General features: G+C 43.8%; 1 protein-coding gene across 1 annotated transcript in view; it reads left to right on the top strand.

Moving 5' to 3' along the window:
* The window catches only part of kcnj6 (potassium inwardly rectifying channel subfamily J member 6), a 43,101-nt gene that overhangs the window by 71 nt on the left and 30,530 nt on the right, over positions 1 to 12,500 (top strand). The window contains exon 1 of the mRNA XM_079860728.1: positions 1 to 545. This exon is cut by the window's left edge and continues 71 nt beyond it. The gene's annotated coding sequence lies outside the window, so the exon portion shown is untranslated. The remainder of the gene's footprint in view (positions 546 to 12,500) is intronic.

Below are 12,500 nucleotides of genomic sequence, written 5' to 3'. Positions count from 1 at the left end.
TGTAAGTTATGTATTTCAGAAATACAAAATCACAGTTAGCGAGAAAGGTACAACAACGTAATAATTTAATGCAGAAACAATGAGCTCATTAAAGTAATGAATACTTGTTTGTTACAAAAGATTATGACATTTAGAAAATGTAGCATTCAGAGTTTGCGTCACGACGAGCATTTTATTTTTATTTTTTATTTTTTTTTATTTTGTTGCATTCTGCGCTTATAGTGAATCTCGACGTGATTATAAACGCGTTTGAAGAATCCCGCGGTTTAATGAAGCTCAATAAACAGCAGAGAGATTCAAACTCGTGAGATCTTCCGCCCCCTCCTCCCTCTCTCTCTCTCTCTCCCTCTCTCCCTCTCTCTCTCTCTCTCTCCCCCTCTCTCTCTCTCAGTCCGTATCTGGCTCATTAGAGATCATGTCAGGATGGGAGGATGAAGATGATGATGGCTCTCCGGGTTTCTCTCAGCGTCGCTTCTTCTTCATCATCATCATCATCACTGAAGACTGAAAGAGGATGAAGAAGGAATGAATGAACGCGCTGTCTGGTATGTGTCGTATTTACTCTTTCATCGCTGTAATCGCAGTTTCTCCGTGTGTGTGTGTGTGTGTGTGTGTGTGTGTGAGGACTGTAACTGAACGAGGGTTATGTAAGCGCTGAACGACGCCTGCGAGAGCGTTTAGTAATCTAAGAATCTTCTTCTTCATCATTGTCTTCCTCGCGGAGGAGCAACAGTGGATCAGATTCTCCTCGCTCGCGGCACGACGCACGCGTTTCTGTGGCTCTGAGGGAAAACGCGCTCATCTCCTGCTCGTCTTTGTTCTTCATCATCTGGTTCGGTTTGAGTGGGTTCTGGTGCCTCTCACATCACCGTCTCCATGGAGACCCGCTCGTTCAGAAGCGCGCGCGTGAAACCTAAAAATCCTGGCGCGGGGTGCGATATCTCTCTCTCTCTCTCTCTCTCTCTCTCTCTCTCTCTCTCTCTCTCTCTCTCTCTCTCTCTCTAAATAACGTGTTTTTGGGCTTCAGTCGTGTATCAGATGGTGTATTTCCAGACTCCAGCTTCATAAGGCTCTGCGTGTTCTGGTTGTGTTGCATAACAGTCATGCAACTTTTCATGCACATGAAACTTTAGCGCGCGCTGCTTTATTGTTCGCTCGTGCTCGTGCTGATTGTCCTCAGTTTCAGCACCACGGAGAGCTCAGACTGACCGAAGGCCTCGTGTAAACCTCGATCATCATTAGTGAAGTACAGGGAACGCGTTTATTTCATTACATCGCACCACTTTTCCAGTGTTTTCCAGTGTTTTCCAGTGTTTTTCCGTGTTTTCCAGTGTTTTTCCGTGTTTTTCAATGAAAACGCGCTTGACGGACGTCTTCGGTCACGCGCGTGACGCGCCGTTCTAAAAACGCGATGCTCAAGTTAAAATAAGTTCAACTTTTAAAAAACGCGTCTGTAGATCTTGAACCAGCCCTACAGAATGAGTGGTTTCTCAGCTCAGATTCTGGCAGAAAGCTTGTTTAATGACATGCATGAGCTCCTAATGAAATGATGCAGTTCTTCTCCTGATTGTTGTGACCACAGACCGTACATCATCTCCACAAATCGAATTATTCCATGCAGTCCATGAACATGCCATGGGATTTGATTGCAACTCCTACGCAAGCCTGTCTCTTGACCTGCAGCTTGTGCTCGGCTCTTCAAACCTCAGCTTTAAGGCACGGTTTGGCAGGTTCGTCGCCAGCGATCGGGTTCCAGACGGGTTCTAGAAGCTCTGAGAGCGATCCGGAACGCCAGCACTTCTCCTGGCACATCGAGCATCTGCCATTGTGAGCGGCTGAGGGATTGAGATGTGTGTTGCCATGGCGATGATGATGGCTGCCTGGCTCATGTTTCCCAGTGAAAGAGGAAAATTTCCCCTCCGTCAAACACAGGAGACCTGGTCAAACTGTTCAGGCTCTGTGCGGAACAAAAGGCCAGAAAACGCTGAGCGTTAATGACTAGAAACACATTAGAGAATCTGTTCGCTGTGTTTCTGCTCATTAAACCTGTGTGTAAAATCAGCTGCTCGAGCAACGATGGTGATATTGTGCTTTTACCTCATTTGTGACACAGATTTTATTCGACGGGGTGAGCTGTGAAAATCACACAGAATGCGACGCTTTCTCTTCCAATCTGGAACTCCTTCATATTTGTTGGGTCTGACTGTGAGGTGTGTGTGTGTGTGTGTGTGTGTGTGTGTGTGTGTGTGTGTGTGTGTGTGTGTGTGTGTGTGTGTGTGCCTTCAGGTCAATCTGACTCGACCGTCCTCATGATCATGATAATGCTGATCAATCTACAGTCTGATATCAGGACTACTGTAAAATTATCAGTAAAAAATCACACTGCATGTTATTATGAAATTTGATGAAGATCGGGGTAGTGTGTTTTACGCATTCTGGGGTCAGTGTTGTACTTTTATACAAACACACAGACTCACACACACACACACCCACACACACACTCACATACATACACACTAACTCTCTCACACACTCACTCACACACACACACACACACACACACACACACACACACACACACTCACACACACACACACACACACACACACACACACACACACACACACTCACCTACTCACACACACACACACACACACACACACATACACACACACATACATACACACTAACTCTCTCACACACTCACACACACACACAAAACTCGCTCACATGCACGCGCACACACACACACACACACACACACACACACACACACACACACACACACACACACTCTGTCTCTCTCACACACACACAAACTCTCTCTCTCTCACACGCTCTCTTGCACACACTCACACACACATACATACACACTAACTCTCTCACACACTCACACACACACACACACACAACACTCGCTCACATGCACGCGCACACACACACACACACACACACACACACACACACACACACACACACACACACACACACACACACACACACACTCATATATGCACTTTAGATTTACTCTTGGTGTGAATCATAAATGATGTATTAATATCATTACATGTGTCACACAGAAAGCTGTAGCAGCCGCTCTGCAGAAAACAGTGATGTCATCAGCTCAGATCAATAATAGTGTTGAATATTAAGTGTCTATTAACTAATGAAGAATTAAGTATTAACTAATGAAGCCAGGACGACAGTGAGATGAACACAAACTCCATCAGTGACCGAATAGAGGAAAACCCTCGGGAGAGCCCAGGCTCAGTCGCTCAGCTCTGCTCTGGCCAGCGGTGTATATCCCACCAACATTACCCCGAACAATCTGTCCCAGAAACTTTATTCCCAGGAACTTTTTCTCCCCAGACCTGTTGCTGTCTGCGTCTCCACCGCGGTCTAAAGCACCGGGAAGATTAGGCTGTTAGTCCGGTGACGTAGGACTGCGCACGACTTTACAGTTCCCGCTGGATTTCATCCTCTGGGTTTAAGCTCAATAAAGCCTGAACCTCGTCGTCGGTCCATCGGCCGTATTTTTTAAACTCCATTGTTGATTCGAATAGCAAACAACTGTTCCTACACACACTGCGACAGGTAGAAATAAAATGGTGATTGAAATAAAATGCTGCGTGGAGTCAACCAATCAAAATGCGGCATGAACTCGACCAATCAGCATGTTCAGCGCCCAAGTCCCGCCCCCGAAAGCTCCTGGACTCTGAGAGAGCACCACCTCGCGAGCAGGGACTCTCTGAGGGGGGGATATTCACCAGTGTTTACTTCTTCATTTAGACCCTGATTCCTGCGGTGGAAACACACGAGTCCCAGCCCAAAGTCCCTCGTTCCCGGGGAAAGTTCCTGCGGTGGAAACGCGGCTTATGATTATGATTCAGGCAGCATTACAGGTCAGAGTTCAGATCAAGATCGTCAGCATTCAAATATTCATCCAGTTCCTTCTACTCGAAGATCGATTCATTACACCGTTATGGAGTAATGCGGATACATTTATGCACTATTTCATATCTTTCGATCTAATGGACGAAAGAAGCTCACGCAATTTACACATGAACACACAGAGAACATCAGCTTTTGTTGTGTTAGAAATCAGGAACGGTGAGAGAACATTGTGCTTGCTACGTTTTTCATCTTCACCAAACTTCGGTCTTCAGCCGACTGGCCAGAGCTCTTCCTGTAATGTTGATGCATTAGGTCAGTAGGCGGAGAGTGGTCGAAAGTGGACAAGCTCAAATTGTTTTAAAACTGTATTTAGCATCATCCACTTATGATGTGATCGACCAAAACGCATCTGAATACCGGCTGTGAACAGGGCCTAGGAGAAGGATCTACCGGCAGCAGTCGATTATGATATTCTAGGTATTATCAACTGGCCGGAGTTTTGAGATCGCAATAGACGTGAAGGACTATAATGCGTTAAGAGCTCGCTCAAGTACTGCGGAGCTAAACCATTTAGTGCTTTGTAAGTGATCAGAAAATATTTTAAAATTGATGCGATGTTTAACAGGGAGCCAGTGCAGTTTTGACAGAACCGGGCTAATATGGTCATACTTCCTGGTTCTGGTAAGAACTCGAGCTGCTGCGTTTTGGACCAGCTGTAGTTTGTTTATTAAGCGTGCAGGGCAACCACCCAGTAGAGCATTACAGTAATCTAGCCTTGAGGTCATGAACGCATGAACTAACTGTTCCGCATTTGTCAATGAGAGCATATGACGTAATTTAGATATATTTTTAAGATGGAAGAATGCAGTTTTACAGATACTAGACACGTGACTTTCAAATGAAAGATTGGTATCAAAGAGCACACACACACACACACACACACACTCACACACACACACACACACACACACACACACACACACACACACTCACACACACACACACACACACACACACACACACACACACACACACACAGGTTCCTCACCGACGACGAAGACTTGACAGAGGGATCAAGTGTTAGACAGTATTCTAGATTATTACGTGAGGAAGTTTTTTGTCCAATTATTAGAATCTCTGTTTTTTCAGAATTTAGAAGTAGGAAATTACTAGTCATCCAGTTTTTATATCAGCTGTGCACTCCGTTAATTTAGTGAATTGGTAAGTTTCGTCAGGGCGTGAAGAAATATAGAGCTGAGTATCATCAGCAAAACAGTGAAAGCTAATGCCATGTTTCCTAATGATATCTCCTAATGGTAGCATGTACAGAGAGTGTGTGTGTGTGTGTGTGTGTGTGTGTGTGTGTGTGTGTGTGTGTGTGTGTGTGAGGGTAGCATGTACAGAGTGAACAGCAGCGGTCCTAGTACTGAGCCTTGTGGTACGCCATACTGAACTTGTGATCGATGAGACATCTCTTCATTTACTGCTACAAACTGATAACGGTCAGATAAGTGTGATTTAAACCATGCTAGTGCAATTCCACTAATGCCAACATCATTTTTGAGTCTATTTAAAAGAATGCTGTGGTCGATAGTGTCAAATGCAGCACTAAGATCCAGTAACACTAATATCGAGATACAACCAAGATCGGATGATAAGTGGCATATTTTTTTAAATATTGGTTAAGATATAGGTGTGAATTAGGTCTAGATGTAGTGGTTTGACATGTTGAGATTTAACTAGACTTTAAGAAGCCTAAACTTATCATATATTAAACATTGTGATATCATATTCACGCTTGTGATGTGAACGCCTCTAGATGTAGTCGACTCTAGTTCTTGCTGTGAGTTTGGTGTGTTTATCGGCAATCCCTCAGTCAGATCTCCTCCAGCTGCTTCTGCAACACGAGCAGAGCGAGACTGATGAAATATGAAATATTTATGGTGGCCTGTGCTCGCAGTGACCCACTGAGAGTGAGGAGCTGTTTATCAATGCCAGAAATAGACTTAACATTCAGAGAATCAGAGGTTCACCACACAGGCGTCACGCTCTCGTCTCCACTAACTCGTGTTCTCTACGGTTTTTGTGCTGAGTCAGGCGGCGTATGAATTACCCAGCATCCCTCAGCGCTGTCGGCCAGGTGAGCTCTGCTGTGTGTTCAGGTGTGGGTGTGTGTGTGTGTGTGTGTGTGTTCAGGTGTGGGTGTGTGTGTGTGTGTGTGTGTGTGTTCAGGTGTGGGTGTGTGTGTGTGTGTGTGTGTGTTCAGGTGTGGGTGTGTGTGTTTGCACAGTGATTACGGCCAGCGTTCGACAAACACCTCTGAGAGACGAGAACACGTTCAGTTCTTCTGTCCAGTCCATCATTATACAGTCAGCAGGTCTCAGCCTGTTTTTGATATATGTATGTAGTATTCCAATGAAAATAATAATAATAATAATAATTTAACTTTTATTGTACAATGTCAAGTTCATATCCTCCTGGGACCCAGGAATAGACTTTTATCCACTGTAGTGGACATTATATTTTAGTGGATTTCTCTGACATCATTCATGTCACATGACACACCTGTGTGTAGGGTATAGAGCACATTCAGGGCTTTTCAGAGACACCTAATGATTGGAGGTTTCACCATGACAACAACTCCTTGGTCTTTAAAAATGTCTGACATTAATTTAGTGATCAAATGTAGGAAATATGATAATATATTGTAATTATAATTTAAATCTGACTACTTTTCAAATTGTATTTCATAAACCAACATCTCAGGAAAATGTTCTGGGGTTTCAAATCAAAAAATGACTTTCTGTTCCAGAACAGGGCGTTGATTTCATACATGTCCACTGTAGAGACATCAGGACTTACATCATGTTTATCAGGCATTCTGGGAGACACCACAAGAGAATATGGAAATAAATTATACATCAATATTCCTATGAAATATTAGATATTATTATTAAAATGTTGCTAATTATTACTCCACTTATTACACTTCTTTTTTTTTCATTACATGTTGCTCCAAGAACACATTATTGTGCACATTAGATACAGTGTATAGATGCATTGCATTGAATGGGAATATTAATTTATGGCTATTTTACCCACATATTGCATAAAGTAAAATGGTGTATCAATTCATTCCGTTATATCTTTCATAACATAGTTGAGAATCATCTTTATACAAATTTTGGTTAAAAAAAATCCTGAAACCCCAAAATGTATTGGTGATTGAAAAAAATAATAATTTTGCCATTGTCAAAAAGTCATTGTCATTTTATTTTTTAAACAACTGAGTCCTGGTGTCCACTACAGAGGACATAGCATAACGTATGAATAAAATATCATTTTGCAAAAATATTTTTTTTTACCATTTGTTTCTTATGCTCTAAACAATGTGATGACATGAAAAAAACTAAATTCAAAAAACTTTTTTTTCTGGGTCTCAGGAGGATATACACAAGAAGAATTGGTCACAGTGCCGCTGCTAGCCATTTTGGTGCCCTAAGCATAATTCCTTTATGATGCCCCCCACCCCAACCCCGAGAAAAAAAAACGTTTGTTTTTTTATTACCAAACATATAACTCAATACCAATAACACAATAGCAGCATCACAGTATAAAACTTAAGAACACTAAAAAGAGAAAGTAAAATCTTCACAGCTTTGCTGACTTTGTAAACGTAGGATAGCCAACACACTACACATTTGAAAGTGCAAACTTTTCTTCAGTAAACAGACTAGCAAAATAAAACAAAATTCAAAATAATCCAGACATGTTTTTCCCAAATTCAATGTCACTTTGAATGTGTTTGAAAATATTCAAACAAAGAATCTCATACCGGAAAAAAATTATAAACATTTAAAACTGAAAGCATGGCAGCCAAGGAGTTCTCCCTCTTTGTTCCTTATTTATCAACTATTTGATAAATCTAATATAATATAATATAAAAGCATAATAGAATGAGGTGCAATAATGCAAGTCAAGTCAAGTCAAGTCATCTTCATTTATATAGCGCTTTTAACAATGTAGATTGTTTCAAAGCAGCTTTACAGAGACAAACGTATAATTTAAAGTAACAGAGATTGTTTTGGCTTTATAGCGGTTCTTTAATAAAGTTATTTTCCATCTAAAGTTAGTTTTGATTGATTTGCTTCCGTCGCAACGATCATTAGTTATTAAATTAGGGGCCGCTAAGACAACACCATTCCCTCTACACAGACTTTAAACGCGATCCTGTGAGAAACGCTGATGGCGCTCACATGCGCATTAAGAACTGGTTCTATAGTTATGTGCGTTTGAATATATGTGTGCAGGTTTGGAATTCCCTACAAACCAAGCCTAAACAAATTACTGGTGTTTCCTTATAGTTTTGATTCAGAATTTTATTTTATTTTATCAATTCGGGGTAGATACGCGAATTGAGTTTCCCGACGACGCTTTATCTGTAGAGTGGGAAAGGGATCCTCCATAGGGAGAGACTAGTTGGCACTTCAGCACTGCGTTGTCATCGGGTCCAGGCGAAGCTCCTTCGTCAGATCTGGATACGGCCTGGATCCGGCAGGCTGCGGGAAAACCTCGGGATAAACAAAGACACTAAAATTAGCGTAGATGCCATTCTTCTCATGATGTAACCAGTACATCAGGATTTATGGGAAGTGTTCCCGGTTCCAGCTGACCTAATCTATGCAGCCTAACATTGAATTATAGAAGTCTATAATGTATTATGTGAAAGCTAGGTCAAAGAGATGTGTCTTTAATCTGGCTTTGAACTGACAGAGTGTGTCTGCTTCCCGGACAATGGTAGGAAGACTGTTCCAGAGTTTTGGTGCTAAATAGGAGAAGGATCTACCGCCAGCAGTCGACTTTGATATTCTAGGTATTATCAACTGGCCGGAATTTTGAGATCGCAATAGACGTGACGGACTATAATGCGTTAAGAGCTCGCTCAAGCACTGCGGAGCTAAACCAGTTAGTGCTTTGTAAGTGATCAGCAATATTTTAAAATGTATGCGATGTTTAATAGGGAGCCAGTGCAGTGTTGACAGAACCGGGCTAATATGGTCATACTTCCTGGTTCTGGTAAGAACTCGAGCTGCTGCGTTTTGGACCAGCTGTAGTTTGTTTATTAAGCGTGCACACAATTAAACAGTATTGTTTGCTTTATCATTCATAATGACATTTTATATTTTTTATATATTTAACAGGAATTGTTAGCCTACCATGTGCACTGCACTGACTGCTAACGTTAACTGTTACTGAGAAAGTATTAACCACCGTCACGTCAAAATAAACCATAAACTACTGCTCAATATCTAAAGAAAGATAGTAAAGAAAGTTCAGCTAGCTGGCGTCAGTTATTTGTAAAATAGGTAATGTTTAACAGTAAAATCTCAATTTAGCTTGCACCGAAGTTATAAGTTATAATAACATAGTTAGCTAACATTAAGTTCGAGGCGCGTTACGATTAGCAGCAGGACATGCAGCACATTTCCTGTATTTAATGCCCCGTTCCAGGCAGCCTGTAACCCGTGTTTTTCCAACTCGTAACTGAGTACATCGATCTAGTACGAGTTCACAGGTGGAAAGTCAGTTTCTTCTTCTTTCTTTTCTCAGATCCTAACTCCTGCTGGCGTCTTTTAGGGGCCATTTCCAAAAAAGTTGCCTACTGTCTGTCTGTCTGTCTGTCTGTCTGTCTGTCAAACTTCGTCCGCGTGAATGCGTCCATCGCAAAGGCGCCCGCGCGAACAACCGGCACGGACCATCCAACGCGGGGGGGGGGGGGGGGGGGCGGTACTTTCTAGACTAGAGCAATTAAATTATCTAGTTCCCCCTTTTTTGTTACATATACATGGCTAAAATGTGCGGTCAGAGGTCGGCCTGTTCTGCTGACTCAGAGGTCAGAGGTCGGCCTGTTCTGCTGACTCAGAGGTCAGAGGTCGGCCTGTTCTGCTGACTGAGAGGTCAGAGGTCGGCCTGTTCTGCTGACTCAGAGGTCAGAGGTCGGCCTGTTCTGCTGACTGAGAGGTCAGAGGTCGGCCTGTTCTGCTGACTGAGAGGTCAGAGGTCGGCCTGTTCTGCTGACTCAGAGGTCAGAGGTCGGCCTGTTCTGCTGACTCAGAGGTCAGAGGTCAGCCTGTTCTGCTGACTGAGAGGTCAGAGGTCAGTCTGTTCTGCTGACTGAGAGATCAGAGGTCAGAGGTCGGCCTGTTCTGCTGACTCAGAGGTCAGAGGTCGGCCTGTTCTGCTGACTCAGAGGTCAGAGGTCGGCCTGTTCTGCTGACTGAGAGGTCAGAGGTCAGCCTGTTCAGCTGACTCAGAGGTCAGAGGTCAGAGGTCGGCCTGTTCTGCTGACTCAGAGGTCAGCCTGTTCTGCTGACTGAGAGGTCAGAGGTCAGAGGTCAGCCTGTTCTGCTGACTGAGAGATCAGTGGTCAGCCTGTATTGCTGACTCAGAGGTCAGAGGTCAGCCTGTTCTGCTGACTCAGAGGTCAGAGGTCAGAGGTCGGCCTGTGAGAAGCCCAGGACTGGATCTGAGTGTTGCTGTAGATGTAAGGGTTCAGGCTAGTTTAACTCATGATTCGTGCAGTTAACCGTGTGATTGCAGTCAGTCTGTGTGTGGCCCGTCAGCCGGGTTAACTGGGTTAACTGGGTTAACTGGTATTGAGTTAACTTGCTGCTTTCCCTGTTTGCAGTGGAGTGCTCTTTTGTTTTTATTGTTAATCGCTGTTTTATTTGTACATTTTGCTGTTCAAACGGTTTGGAAGCATGATGAGATGCTTCAGTCAGATGGTGTTCATACAGACATCCAGGGTTGTAACAGGCTGACCTCTGACCTCTGAGTCAGCAGAACAGGCTGACCTCTGACCTCTGAGTCAGCAGAACAGGCCGACCTCTGACCTCTGAGTCAGCAGAACAGGCCGACCTCTGACCTCTGACCTCTGAGTCAGCAGAACAGGTTGACCTCTGACCTCTGAGTCAGCAGAACAGGCCGACCTCTGACCTCTGAGTCAGCAGAACAGGCCGACCTCTGACCTCTGAGTCAGCAGAACAGGCCGACCTCTGACCTCTGAGTCAGCAGAACAGGCCGACCTCTGACCTCTGAGTCAGCAGAACAGGCCGACCTCTGACCTCTGAGTCAGCAGAACAGGCTGACCTCTGACCTCTGAGTCAGCAGAACAGGCCGACCTCTGACCTCTGAGTCAGCAGAACAGGCCGACCTCTGACCTCTGAGTCAGCAGAACAGGCCGACCTCTGACCTCTGAGTCAGCAGAACAGGCCGACCTCTGACCTCTGAGTCAGCAGAACAGGCTGACCTCTGACCTCTGAGTCAGCAGAACAGGCCGACCTCTGACCTCTGAGTCAGCAGAACAGGCCGACCTCTGACCTCTGAGTCAGCAGAACAGGCCGACCTCTGACCTCTGAGTCAGCAGAACAGGCCGACCTCTGACCTCTGAGTCAGCTGAACAGGCTGACCTCTGACCTCTGAGTCAGCAGAACAGGCCGACCTCTGACCTCTGAGTCAGCAGAACAGGCCGACCTCTGACCTCTGAGTCAGCAGAACAGGCCGACCTCTGACCTCTGAGTCAGCAGAACAGGCCGACCTCTGACCTCTGAGTCAGCAGAACAGGCCGACCTCTGACCTCTGAGTCAGCAGAACAGGCTGACCTCTGACCTCTGAGTCAGCAGAACAGGCCGACCTCTGACCTCTGAGTCAGCAGAACCAACACAGACACTGAGAGGAACACAGTCAAATCCCTCACAAAAAGCACTATATAAATGTAACAAATTATTATTATTATTATTATTATTACAGAAAAATGGAGGAATTGTCCCCCCAATATTTCCTATGCTCTGCTGCAGTCCCTTACACTCCGCTGTGTTTGATGTTAGGATGACATTTTTTTTAAAAGTTATATAGTTATTGCAAAATGATTGAAACGGCCAATCAAATCAAAGAAGGCGGGGCTTACTGTTCACTGGGGTGTCACAAGATATCGCAATGCAAAAATACAACAATCTGTATCGTGGATAATGACAATATGTGTAGTGTATAGTTCACCCAAAATAAAAATTACTGTGTGAGAAAAAAATGACAGTTTTCAGAGTTAAGGTCCTTGCACACTGAGTCCGAAATTTTCGCATGCGTTTTTTCGTATTCGCGAATATTCGTGATTCGGTGGCTTTAAATGGCCAAAACACCATTCAAAATGCTTGCTACAGATGCGAAAAACGCAGGAAATCGAACCTGATCCGAATTTTTTTTTGACGGACGAAAGTTTCGGAGGCAGTGTGCAAGCGTGATTGACATAACATGAGGTCGTATTTATTTTTTAACGTGCGAAAATTTCGGATGTGAATTTCGGACTCAGTATGCAAGGGCCTTTAGTGTCAGAACTACATTAAACTACTATATAATGTACTGGGGAATATTAGTGTGTCCTGATAATGCCAGATGTCTGATGTTACAGTAAAAGTGTCCGACATTACTGTAAATATATCTAGTCAGTGACAGAGATCAAACATATTCATCTACAATAATCCTGTATTTTCAGCTTCAGAATCATGAATATTGTTATTCTGGCGTCTCTATTATTCATTGGGTTTCAGCAC

The sequence above is a fragment of the Squalius cephalus genome (genome assembly GCF_949319135.1).
Source record: "Squalius cephalus genome assembly, chromosome: 24".
NCBI classification, from domain to species: domain Eukaryota; kingdom Metazoa; phylum Chordata; class Actinopteri; order Cypriniformes; family Leuciscidae; genus Squalius; species Squalius cephalus.
Note: the sequence above shows the minus strand (reverse complement) of the source record. Positions and strands in the feature narration are given on the sequence as shown.